The sequence below is a fragment of the Ranitomeya variabilis genome, chromosome 2, assembly GCF_051348905.1.
Source record: "Ranitomeya variabilis isolate aRanVar5 chromosome 2, aRanVar5.hap1, whole genome shotgun sequence".
In the NCBI taxonomy this organism is placed as follows: domain Eukaryota; kingdom Metazoa; phylum Chordata; class Amphibia; order Anura; family Dendrobatidae; genus Ranitomeya; species Ranitomeya variabilis.
The window spans coordinates 959,200,874-959,215,128 of record NC_135233.1 but is presented as its reverse complement, the minus strand read 5'-3'; positions in this window follow the sequence as shown (position 1 = coordinate 959,215,128).

Below are 14,255 nucleotides of genomic sequence, written 5' to 3'. Positions count from 1 at the left end.
CTTAGGTTAGTAATGGAGAGACATCAATAAGATGCCCCCATTATTAACCCTGTAGTCACATTGGAAGAAACACAAACACCCAGAAAAAAGTCCTTTAATTGAAAGAATGACACAAACTCCTGTAATAATCTTAGTTAAACTATACTTATGACCTGGCTCATTCCCCCGATGCCCTCATCTGCAAAAGAGTTAAAAAAACAATATTCCTCACTTTTCCACAGAAATGCTGCTAATCCTTTTGTCCCACGATGGGTCCAGCTCTGCTTCGCCTAGATGGCAGGCTGCATAGTTGCATGATGTGACCATGCAGCCTGTCATCAGGCAGACACACTGAGCATCTCTTCTATCCTGTCATCTCTTGAAGTGATTTTACAGTACACGGCAGATGAATTGACGGCATTTCTTCTATCTATCTATCCATCTATCTATCTATATCTATCTATCTATCTATCTATCTATCTATCTATTTATCTATGCAATATAAATACATATACTGTAAGTATGTGTGTGTGTCACTGACATCAATATATATATGTATTCTATGTGTATATATCTATTCTATCTATTCTGTTCTAGCCTGTCAGTGCAATTCTACTGTGCGCGGCACATGAATTGCCGGATTTTGAAAGGACATCTGTGCTTAAAAATCGGACAGCACTTGCATGGTCTGAGTGCTGTGTGATTTTATTCTCGTACCCGCAGGCTTGCATTGGCAAGTCTCGACTGAGTCTCAGTGACAATCGCAGCATGCTGCAATTTTACACACATGCTGAATACGCCCGAGAAAATAAACCATGATGTGAGCTGCCCCATAGATTAAAACTGGTCCTAGTGCTATGCAATGATTTTTTTGGGGGGGCAGTGTGACTTCGGCACAAATTTATCCTGCACTCTGTGTTGAGTGCTTGCATTAGGGTTTTATTTATTTATTTTACACATTTATATAGCGCCATTAATTTCACACACTTTACAAACATTATTGGCACTGTTCCATTTGGGGCTCACAATCTAAAATCCCTATCAGTATGTTTTTGGAATGTGGGAGGAAACCAGAGTACCCAGAGGAAATCCACACAAACACGGGGAGAACATACAAACTCCTTGCAATTGTTGTCCTTGGTGGGAGTTGAGCTCAGGACCCCAGCAATGCAAGGCTGAAGTGCTAACCACTGCGCTACCAGGCTGCACCAGTTTAATTTTCTGAAATACATGATCCAAATGGAACCCCTGGCAGAAAATTCCCTATAATGATGCAGATGGTGGCACTGTGGACGTCGTCTCACTTGTAATCCGGCGGTGTCTGTCTTTTTAAGATTGCATAAAAGTGCTGTCGGCCACAGTTTTGTGCACTTCTGAAAAGGACATCGCTGAACAGAGGCCAGATGGAGTCCAGCTTAACTCTGCTCCCTCATTATAGTAAATGAATCCCTTGGGGGTTTCATCTGAATCATGTCACTCAGATATTTAGATGGATACCCCAAAGTTAAGTGCTCAGCATAAGGCGTCGATTAAATGTGATCCCAAACGTTATGTAAAATGTTCCCAATAAAAGCTTCAACTCAATCCACAAAAACAGTCCCCACTCAGATCTGTCACCTGTTAACAAAAATATAGGGGCTTCCATGTTGCTGGTGGTACAAAAGCTCCACAAACATGAAATGCCTCCTTACCCACTAAAAGAAATTCAGCAAATTCTGCGCTCCAAATGCCCCCTCCCTTCTGAGCCCTAAAATGTACCTAAACCACATATTGCGTCTATGTTTGGCATTTCTGAAGCAATGAGATCCCGCCTAACGTACAGGTGCATGCCTCCGGAAGGACAGGCTGGGCATAATGTACTGGTAACTGCAACATACTGGTCACTACAGCGTACTGGTCAATACAACGGCAGTTTGCAATTTTCACTCAGCAACATTCATTGCTGCTTGTTTCTGGAATATATACATGGAGTCAAAATCGTCATTACACCTGTAAATCATCACTACACCTGTAAATAAATTCACCAAAGGGTATAGTTTCCAAAATGGGATCACTTAAGAGGGGACTCTGCTCTTCTAGCAATTAGGGGCTGCAAACTGTTCTAGGAAAATCTGTGCTGCAGGAGGCAAATAGCGCTCCATTCCTTCCGAGTCTCTCCATATGGCTAAGTAATACTGTACAACCACATATGGGGTATTGCTACAAATGTTAGTGCCATTTTTCCCACTTTTTGTGTGAAAATGTAAAATCTGGGGCTAAAGCTAAGTTTTGGTGGAAAAATTTTGTTTTGTTTTTTCACTGCCCGAATGTATGAAATTCTGTGACACATGCATGTAATCAATATGATCAGTGCACTCCTAGATGAATTCATTGAGAGATGTAGTTCATAAAATGGGGTCACTTATGCAGAGTTCTGTTTTTCTGGCACCTCGTGGACTCTCCCAGTAGGACATGGTACCTGCAAACTATAACAGTAAAATCTGGCACTCTTTGCCTTCTGGGCTTTGCACTGTACTTGAAAAATATTTCCCGATTACACTCAGGAAAAAACGGACCTCAGTTTGTTTTAAAAAAAAATCCTATCAGCTCTTAGAAAAATTAAAATCTTGCGACTAAAGCAACATTTTAGTGGTAAAAATTGTATTTATTCTTACTTCACTGCTCAGTGGTATACGATTCTGTGAGACTCATTTGTCAGTTTCTGAGTCGGGAATGGCGATGATGCATGCAATAGGTATACTTCCAAAGCCATCTAGTCGGCGCGGTCTCGCTCGATACAAATTTTAGGAGTGAGGCCACGCTAACTAGAGGGCCTCGCCCACTGGACAGCCATTTCCACTAGATGGCCAAATATTCGCTCCATAAACTTGTACAGTAATGAGCAAAGCTGCACCCACTACATGGCTTCTGCCTGGGCATACACATATTGCATACATCGCCACGGTTCTTGGTTCAGAAACTGGTGAATTTTCACAGCACAGAGTACTTGCACTGGTGGAATTTATAAGTCTGCATTCACACATAGTGACTGCAGACTTTTCAATTTAGACTGGAAAACCCCTTTACAGAGAATGTGCCAGCTCTCCTGACATACAGCCATGGTCTAAAGTGTTGGCACCCTTGATATTGATTCAGAAAAAAAGTATTTTCCCCAAAAATTATTGCAATTACACATGTTTTTATATACAAATGTACATTTCCTTTGTGTGTAATGGAACAACACAAAAAAACTGCTAAAAAGGCAAATTGGACATAATTACACACAAAACCCACAAAATGAACAGGACAAATTGTTGGCGCCTTTCCAAAAATGTGTGTAAACAACTTTGTTCCAAGCATGTGATGCTCATTCAAACTCACATGGGCAAGTAACAGGTTTGGGCAAAATGAAAATCACACCTAAAACCAGATAAAAAGTGAAGACGTTGACTCAGTCTTTGCATTGTGTGTCTGTGTGTGCCAAGCTAAGCATGGAGGATAGGAAGAGGAGAAGAGAACTGACATGAGAGGACATGAGAACCCAAATTACTGACAAATATCAGCGCAACTAAGCAGCGCCGTATGGTTCATTTTTAGACATATTAAATATCAACAATCTTAAGGTTACAAGTCCATCTCCAGAGATCTTGATGTTCCTTTGTCCACAATGTGCAACATAATCAAGAAGTTTACACACTATACTTTGGATACACAAAGGTCAATGGGTGCTCCCATCCCCCTGCCTGTCTGTCTTTAGAAACACCACATGAACAAAGGCTCATCCCTCTGAATGCCCATACGCCTTCCCTATGGGCAAATTAGTACTTTGACAACACAGGGTGAGGGAAACACAGTATTAGGGTTGGTGGATTGCACTAAATAAATTATAAATTAAAGTGCAATCACAACCCGGGTCCACCATGCAGAGATGTATAACTGCTGCTAGTGTGAACAATGGCGGAACGCAGCAGTGAACATAAACCTTAATCAGACTGCGTTAACTCCACACAGTATGAACAGAATGCAAAGCACCAAACTCAGTTACTTCACTGAGTGGTACTGCATTCTATATGCTGAGTACTGTACCTTTTAACTTTCACAGGGATGAGAGCAAGTGGGTAACTAATGTGATGCTAGGTGCAAATCCCTGACGCATTCCCTGAGAGGTGTAGCCTGAGGGTTGGACTTGCTCTGTGACTCAGCTGTGCTAACTGCATACAGATGCTAAGCCAAGGGTAAGTGTTATGACCCCAGTGGACAGGGTCTCAGAGGAACGTGTAAGTCTGCGAAATACAAAAATCCAGCTCATAGGGCTGTGGTAACTGGGTTGACCAAATAGCTACTCCTAACGCCAACACTAGAAGTAGCCGGGGATCATGCCTACGGTGATCGCTAGATGACTCGCGCCAGCCGGAGAATCTAACTACCCCTAGGAGAAGAAAACAAAGACCTCTCTTGCCTCCAGAGAAAGGGACCCCAAAGCAAGATACAAGCCCCCCACAAATAATAACGGTGAGGTAAGAGGAAATGACAAACACAGAAATGAACCAGGTTCAGCAAAGAGAGGCCAGCTTACTAATAGCAGAATATAGCAAGATAACTTATCTGGTCAACAAAAACCCTATAAAAATCCACGCTGGAGATTCAAGAACCCCCGAACCGTCTAACGGTCCGGGGGGAGAACACCAGCCCCCTAGAGCTTCCAGCAAAGGTCAGGATACAGATAGGAACAAGCTGGACAAAAATACCAAACAAAACAAAAGCAAAAAGCAAGGAAGCAGACTTAGCTTGAAAAACAGGAACCAGGATCAGAGGACAAGAGCACAACAGATTAGCTCTGATTTCAACGATGCCAGGCATAGAACTGAAGGTCCAGGGAGCTTATATAGCAACGCCCCTGAACTAACGGCCCAGGTGAGGACACAGGAAAAAACAGACGCTCCAGAGTGAAATAACTAATGACCACTAGAGGGAGCAAAAAGCAAAATCACAACAGTACCCCCCCCCTTAGTGAGGGGTCACCGAACCCTCACCACGACCACCAGGGCGATTAGGATGAGCGGCGTGAAAGGCACGAACTAAATCGGCCGCATGAACATCAGAGGCGACCACCCAGGAATTATCTTCCTGACCATAGCCCTTCCACTTGACCAGGTACTGAAGCCTCCGCCTGGAGAGACGAGAATCCAAGATCTTCTCCACCACGTACTCCAACTCGCCCTCAACCAACACCGGAGCAGGAGGCTCAGCAGAAGGAACCACAGGCACAACGTACCGCCGCAACAAGGACCTATGAAACACGTTGTGGATAGCAAACGACACAGGTAGATCCAGGCGAAAGGATACAGGATTAAGAATTTCCAATATCTTGTAAGGACCAATAAAACGAGGTTTAAATTTGGGAGAGGAAACCTTCATAGGAACAAAGCGGGAAGAAAGCCACACCAAATCCCCAACACGTAGTCGGGGACCCACACCGCGGCGGCGGTTGGCAAAGCGCTGAGCCCTCTTGTTGTGAAATTGGATTCTGGGCTCCCCCGGTGGCCACTGGTGGAATTGAACTTGTGTGCATCATCCTCTCTGTTCACCTGTTCCCATCAGGATGTGGGAGTCTCTATATAACCTTGCTCCTCTGTCAGTTTCATGCCGGTCAACAATGTAATCAGAAGCCTTTCTTTGCATGTTCCTGCTACTAGACAACTCCCAGCTAAGTTGGACTTTCGTCCTTGTTTGTTTTTGCATTTTGTTCCAGTTCACAGCTGCTGTTTCGTTACTGTGTCTGGAAAGCTCTTGTGATCTGAAATTGCCACTCTGGTGTTATGAGTTAATACTAGAGTCTTAAAGTAATTTCTGGATGGTGTTTTGATAGGGTTTTCAGCTGACCATGAAAGTGCCCTTTCTGTCTTCCTGCTATCTAGTAAGCGGACCTCGATTTTGCTAAACCTATTTTCATACTACGTTTGTCATTTCATCTAAAATCACCGCCAATATATGTGGGGGCCTCTGTCTGCCTTTTGGGGAAATTTCTCTAGAGGTGAGCCAGGACTGTATTTTTCTCTGCTAGGATTAGTTAGTCCTCCGGCTGGCGCTGGGCGTCTAGGGATAAAACGTAGGCACGCTACCCGGCCACTGTTAATTGTGCGGCAGGTTTAGTTCATGGTCAGTTTAGATTCCATCTTCCAAGAGCTAGTTCTTATATATGCTGGGCTATGTTCTCTCGCCATTGAGAATCATGACAGTTTGACTGGCCCAAAAGGGTTAAATTATTGGCTGAGAAAGGAGAGAAAAAAGAAGTCTGCTGAAATTTTTTTTTTTTTTCTCTAGTTCTGAGTGTGCTCATAATTGAATCACTTGCTAGTCTGCCTATACTGCAGCCTCCCTCTCTTTCTCTCCTTCTAATCCTTGAATGGCTCTGTGTTCACCTGTTTGAAATGGATCTTCAGAGTGTAGCTACAGGTTTGAATAATCTCGCCACGAAGGTACAAAATTTGCAAGATTTTGTTGTTCATGCACCTATGTCTGAACCTAGAATTCCTTTGCCTGAATTTTTTTCAGGGAATAGATCTTGCTTTCAAAATTTTAAAAATAATTGCAAATTGTTTTTGTCCCTAAAGTCTCGCTCTGCCGGAGATCCTGCACAGCAGGTCAGGATTGTAATTTCCTTGCTCCGGGGCGACCCTCAAGATTGGGCTTTTGCATTGACACCAGGGGATCCTGCGTTGCTCAATGTGGATGCGTTTTTTCTGGCCTTGGGGTTGCTTTATGAGGAACCTCATTTAGAGCTTCAGGCGGAAAAAGCTTTGATGTCCCTATCTCAGGGGCAAGATGAAGCTGAAATATACTGCCAAAAATTCCGTAAATGGTCTGTGCTTACTCAGTGGAATGAGTGCGCCCTGGCGGCGATTTTCAGAGAAGGTCTCTCTGATGCCATTAAGGATGTTATGGTGGGGTTCCCTGTGCCTGCGGGTCTGAATGAGTCCTTGACAATGGCTATTCAGATCGATAGGCGTCTGCGGGAGCGCAAACCTGTGCACCATTTGGCGGTGTCTACTGAGAAGACGCCAGAGAATATGCAATGTGATAGAATTCTGTCCAGAAGCGAGCGGCAGAATTTTAGACGAAAAAATGGGTTGTGCTTCTATTGTGGTGATTCAACTCATGTTATATCAGCATGCTCTAAGCGTACTAAGAAGCTTGACAAGTCTGTTTCAATTAGCACTTTACAGTCTAAGTTTATTCTATCTGTGACCCTGATTTGTTCTTTATCATCTATTACCGCGGACGCCTATGTCGACTCTGGCGCCGCTTTGAGTCTTATGGATTGGTCCTTTGCCAAACGCTGTGGGTATGATTTGGAGCCTTTGGAAGCTCCTATACCTCTGAAGGGGATTGACTCCACCCCATTGGCTAGTAATAAACCACAATACTGGACACAAGTAACTATGCGTATTAATCCGGATCACCAGGAGATTATTCGCTTTCTGGTGCTGTATAATCTACATGATGTTTTGGTGCTAGGATTGCCATGGCTGCAATCTCATAACCCAGTCCTCGACTGGAAAGCTATGTCTGTGTTAAGCTGGGGATGTAAAGGGACTCATGGGGACGTACCTTTGGTTTCCATTTCATCATCTATTCCCTCTGAGATTCCTGAATTCTTGTCTGACTATCGTGACGTTTTTGAAGAACCCAAGCTTGGTTCACTACCTCCGCACCGGGAGTGCGATTGTGCCATAGATTTGATCCCGGGTAGTAAATACCCTAAGGGTCGTTTATTTAATCTGTCTGTGCCTGAACACGCTGCTATGCGAGAATATATAAAGGAGTCCTTGGAAAAGGGACATATTCGTCCTTCGTCATCTCCCTTAGGAGCCGGTTTTTTCTTTGTGTCTAAGAAAGATGGCTCTTTGAGGCCGTGTATTGATTATCGGCTTTTGAATAAAATCACGGTTAAATATCAATATCCGTTACCACTGCTGACTGATTTGTTTGCTCGTATAAAGAAGGCCAAGTGGTTCTCTAAGATTGATCTCCGTGGGGCGTATAATTTGGTGCGAATCAAGCAGGGGGATGAGTGGAAAACCGCATTTAATACGCCCGAGGGCCACTTTGAGTATTTAGTGATGCCTTTTGGTCTTTCAAATGCCCCTTCAGTCTTCCAGTCCTTTATGCATGACATTTTCCGCGATTATTTGGATAAATTTATGATTGTGTATCTGGATGATATTCTGATTTTTTCGGATGACTGGGACTCTCATGTCCAGCAGGTCAGGAGGGTTTTTCAGGTTTTGCGGTCTAATTCCTTGTGTGTGAAGGGTTCTAAGTGCGTTTTTGGGGTTCAAAAGATTTCCTTCTTGGGATACATTTTTTCCCCCTCTTCCATCGAGATGGATCCTGTCAAGGTTCAGGCTATTTGTGATTGGACGCAACCCTCTTCTCTTAAGAGTCTTCAGAAATTTTTGGGCTTTGCTAACTTTTATCGTCGATTTATTGCTGGTTTTTCTGATGTTGTTAAACCATTGAGTGATTTGACTAAGAAGGGTGCTGATGTTGCTGATTGGTCCCCTGATGCTGTGGAGGCCTTTCGGGAGCTTAAGCGCCGCTTTTCTTCCGCCCCTGTGTTGCGTCAGCCTGATGTTGCTCTTCCTTTTCAGGTTGAGGTCGACGCTTCTGAAATCGGAGCTGGGGCGGTGTTGTCGCAGAGAAGTTCCGACTGCCCCGTGATGAGACCTTGTGCTTTTTTTTCCCGTAAATTTTCGCCCGCCGAGCGGAATTATGATATTGGGAATCGGGAGCTTTTGGCCATGAAGTGGGCTTTTGAGGAGTGGCGTCACTGGCTTGAGGGGGCCAGACATCAGGTGGTGGTATTGACTGACCACAAAAATTTAATTTACCTTGAGTCTGCCAGGCGCCTGAATCCTAGACAGGCGCGCTGGTCGTTGTTTTTCTCTCGGTTTAATTTTGTGGTGTCATACCTACCGGGTTCTAAGAATGTTAAGGCGGATGCCCTTTCTAGGAGTTTTGAGCCGGACTCCCCTGGTAATTCTGAGCCCACAGGTATCCTTAAGGATGGAGTGATATTGTCTGCCGTTTCTCCAGACCTGCGGCGGGCCTTGCAGGAGTTTCAGGCGGATAGACCGGATCGTTGCCCACCTGGTAGACTGTTTGTTCCTGATGATTGGACCAGTAGAGTCATCTCTGAGGTTCATTCTTCTGCGTTGGCAGGTCATCCTGGAATCTTTGGTACCAGGGATTTGGTGGCAAGGTCCTTCTGGTGGCCTTCCCTGTCACGAGATGTGCGAGGCTTTGTGCAGTCTTGTGACGTTTGTGCTCGGGCCAAGCCTTGTTGTTCTCGGGCTAGTGGATTGTTGTTGCCCTTGCCTATTCCGAAGAGGCCTTGGATGCACATCTCGATGGATTTTATTTCGGATCTGCCTGTTTCTCAGAAGATGTCTGTCATCTGGGTGGTATGTGACCGTTTCTCTAAGATGGTCCATTTGGTTCCCTTGCCTAAGTTGCCTTCTTCTTCCGAGTTGGTTCCTCTGTTTTTTCAAAATGTTGTTCGTTTGCATGGTATTCCGGAGAATATCGTTTCTGACAGAGGGACCCAATTCGTGTCTAGATTTTGGCGGGCATTCTGTGCTAGGATGGGCATAGATTTGTCTTTTTCGTCTGCTTTCCATCCTCAGACTAATGGCCAGACCGAGCGGACTAATCAGACCTTGGAGACATATTTGAGGTGTTTTGTGTCTGCGGATCAGGATGATTGGGTTGCTTTTTTGCCATTGGCGGAGTTCGCCCTCAATAATCGGGCCAGCTCTGCCACCTTGGTGTCCCCGTTTTTCTGTAATTCGGGGTTTCATCCTCGATTTTCCTCCGGTCAGGTGGAATCTTCGGATTGTCCTGGAGTGGATGCTGTGGTGGAGAGGTTGCATCAGATTTGGGGGCAGGTAGTGGACAATTTGAAGTTGTCCCAGGAGAAGACTCAGCTTTTTGCCAACCGCCGTCGTCGTGTTGGTCCTCGGCTTTGTGTTGGGGACTTGGTGTGGTTGTCTTCTCGTTTTGTCCCTATGAGGGTTTCTTCTCCTAAGTTTAAGCCTCGGTTCATCGGCCCGTACAAGATATTGGAGATTCTTAACCCTGTGTCCTTCCGTTTGGACCTCCCTGCATCTTTTTCTATTCATAATGTTTTTCATCGGTCATTATTGCGCAGGTATGAGGTACCGGTTGTGCCTTCCGTTGAGCCTCCTGCTCCGGTCTTGGTTGAGGGTGAGTTGGAGTACGTTGTGGAAAAGATCTTAGACTCCCGTGTTTCCAGACGGAAACTCCAGTATCTGGTCAAATGGAAGGGATACGGTCAGGAGGATAATTCTTGGGTGACTGCCTCTGATGTTCATGCCTCCGATCTTGTCCGTGCCTTTCATAGGGCTCATCCTGATCGCCCTGGTGGTTCTGGTGAGGATTCGGTGCCCCCTCCTTGAGGGGGGGGTACTGTTGTGAAATTGGATTCTGGGCTCCCCCGGTGGCCACTGGTGGAATTGAACTTGTGTGCATCATCCTCTCTGTTCACCTGTTCCCATCAGGATGTGGGAGTCTCTATATAACCTTGCTCCTCTGTCAGTTTCATGCCGGTCAACAATGTAATCAGAAGCCTTTCTTTGCATGTTCCTGCTACTAGACAACTCCCAGCTAAGTTGGACTTTCGTCCTTGTTTGTTTTTGCATTTTGTTCCAGTTCACAGCTGCTGTTTCATTACTGTGTCTGGAAAGCTCTTGTGATCTGAAATTGCCACTCTGGTGTTATGAGTTAATACTAGAGTCTTAAAGTAATTTCTGGATGGTGTTTTGATAGGGTTTTCAGCTGACCATGAAAGTGCCCTTTCTGTCTTCCTGCTATCTAGTAAGCGGACCTCGATTTTGCTAAACCTATTTTCATACTACGTTTGTCATTTCATCTAAAATCACCGCCAATATATGTGGGGGCCTCTGTCTGCCTTTTGGGGAAATTTCTCTAGAGGTGAGCCAGGACTGTATTTTTCTCTGCTAGGATTAGTTAGTCCTCCGGCTGGCGCTGGGCGTCTAGGGATAAAACGTAGGCACGCTACCCGGCCACTGTTAATTGTGCGGCAGGTTTAGTTCATGGTCAGTTTAGATTCCATCTTCCAAGAGCTAGTTCTTATATATGCTGGGCTATGTTCTCTCGCCATTGAGAATCATGACACCCTCTCCTGTGACAACTTCAAGTTGTCCACCACAAGATTCCAGATCCGCTGCAACCTATCCACCACAGAATCCACCCCAGGGCAGTCAGAAGGCTCCACATGACCCGAAGAAAAACGAGGGTGGAAACCAGAGTTGCAGAAAAACGGCGAAACCAAGGTGGCGGAACTAGCCCGATTATTAAGGGCAAACTCAGCTAACGGTAAGAAGGTCACCCAATCGTCCTGATCAGCAGAGACAAAACACCTCAAATAAGCCTCCAAAGTCTGATTAGTTCGCTCCGTCTGTCCATTAGTCTGAGGATGGAAAGCAGACGAAAACGACAAGTCAATGCCCATCCTACTACAAAAGGATCGCCAGAATCTGGAAACGAACTGGGATCCTCTGTCTGACACAATATTCTCAGGGATGCCGTGCAAACGAACCACGTTCTGGAAAAACACAGGAACCAGATCGGAAGAGGAAGGCAGCTTAGGCAAAGGAACCAAATGGACCATCTTGGAGAAGCGATCACATATCACCCAGATAACAGACATGCCTTGAGACACCGGAAGATCAGAAATGAAATCCATGGAGATATGTGTCCAAGGTCTCTTAGGGACAGGCAAGGGCAAGAGCAACCCGCTGGCACGAGAACAGCAAGGCTTAGCTCGAGCACAAGTCCCACAGGACTGTACAAATGACCGCACATCCCTAGACAAGGAAGGCCACCAAAAGGATCTGGCCACCAGATCTCTGGTGCCAAAAATTCCTGGGTGACCTGCCAACACCGAGGAATGAACCTCGGAAATGACTCTGCTGGTCCACTTATCAGGCACAAACAGTCTGTCAGGTGGACAAGAATCAGGCCTATCAGCCTGAAATCTCTGCAACACACGTCGCAGATCTGGAGAAATAGCTGACAAGATAATACCATCCTTAAGAATACCAACAGGTTCAGCGACTCCAGGAGCATCAGGCACAAAGCTCCTGGAAAGAGCATCGGCCTTCACATTCTTTGAACCTGGTAAATACGAGACAACAAAGTCAAAACGGGAGAACAACAATGACCAGCGGGCCTGTCTAGGATTCAGGCGTTTAGCAGACTCGAGGTACATCAGATTTTTGTGATCAGTCAAGACCACCACACGATGCTTAGCACCCTCGAGCCAATGACGCCACTCCTCAAATGCCCATTTCATGGCCAACAACTCCCGATTGCCCACATCATAATTTCGCTCCGCAGGCGAAAACTTCCTAGAGAAAAAGGCGCAAGGTCTCATAACAGAGCAACCAGGGCCTCTCTGCGACAAAACGGCCCCTGCTCCAATCTCTGAAGCATCCACCTCAACTTGAAAGGGAAGCGAGACATCAGGCTGGCACAAAACAGGCGCCGAAGTAAACTGACGTTTCAACTCCTGGAAAGCCTCCACGGCAGCAGGAGCCCAATTAACCACATCGGAGCCCTTCTTGGTCATATCCGTCAAAGGTTTCACAATGCTAGAAAAGTTAGCGATAAAACGACGGTAGAAGTTAGCGAAACCCAAGAACTTCTGAAGACTCTTAACTGACGAGGGCTGAGTCCAATCAAGAATAGCTCGGACCTTGACTGGGTCCATCTCCACAGCAGAAGGGGAAAAAATGAACCCCAAAAAGGGAACCTTCTGTACACCAAAAAGACACTTTGAGCCCTTGACAAACAAAGAATTTTCACGCAAAATTTTAAAGACCATCCTGACCTGCTCCACATGCGAGTCCCAATTATCAGAAAAAAACAGAATATCATCCAGATAAACGATCAAAAATTTATCCAGATAGTTCCGGAAAATGTCATGCATAAAGGACTGAAAAACTGAAGGGGCATTAGAGAGCCCAAAAGGCATCACCAAGTACTCAAAATGACCTTCGGGCGTATTGAATGCGGTTTTCCATTCATCCCCTTGCTTAATGCGCACAAGGTTGTACGCACCACGAAGGTCTATCTTGGTAAACCACTTGGCACCTTTAATCCGGGCAAACAAGTCAGACAACAGCGGCAAAGGATACTGAAATTTGACAGTGATCTTATTTAAAAGCCGATAGTCAATACAAGGCCTCAAAGATCCGTCCTTTTTAGCCACAAAAAAGAATCCCGCACCAAGAGGGGAAGAAGACGGACGGATGTGTCCTTTCTCCAGAGACTCCTTGATATATGAACGCATAGCGGTATGTTCAGGTATCGACAGATTAAACAGTCTTCCCTTAGGAAATTTACTGCCTGGAATCAAATCTATTGCACAGTCACATTCCCTATGAGGAGGCAATGCACTGGACCTGGACTCGCTAAAGACATCCTGATAATCAGACAAATACTCAGGAACTTCCGAAGGCGTAGAAGAAGCAATAGACACAGGCAGGGAATCCTCATGAATACCACGACAGCCCCAACTAGACACTGACATAGCCTTCCAGTCAAGGACTGGATTATGGGTCTGTAACCATGGCAGCCCCAAAACAACCAAATCATGCATTTTATGTAGAACGAGAAAACGTATCACCTCGCGGTGTTCAGGAGTCATGCACATGGTAACCTGTGTCCAATACTGCGGCTTATTTTCTGCCAATGGCGTAGCATCAATACCCCTAAGAGGGATAGGATTTTCTAATGGTTCAAGAATAAAACCACAGTGCTTAGCAAATGAGAGATCCATAAGACTCAGGGCAGCACCTGAATCTACAAACGCCATGACAGGATAAGATGACAGTGAGCAAATCAAAGTTACAGACAGAATAAACTTAGGATGCAAATTACCAACGGTGACAAGACTAACAACCTTAGATATACGTTTAGAGCATGCTGAGATAACATGTGTAGAATCACCACAGTAGTAGCACAAGCCATTCCGGCGTCTATGAATTTTCCTCTCATTTCTAGTCAGGATTCTATCACATTGCATCAAATCAGGTGTCCGTTCAGACAACACCATGAGGGAATCTGCGGTTTTTCTATCACATTGCATCACATCAGGTGTCTGTTCAGACAACAACATGAGGGAATTTGCGGTTTTGCGCTCCCGCAACCGCCGGTCAATTTGAATAGCCAGGGACATGGTATCATTC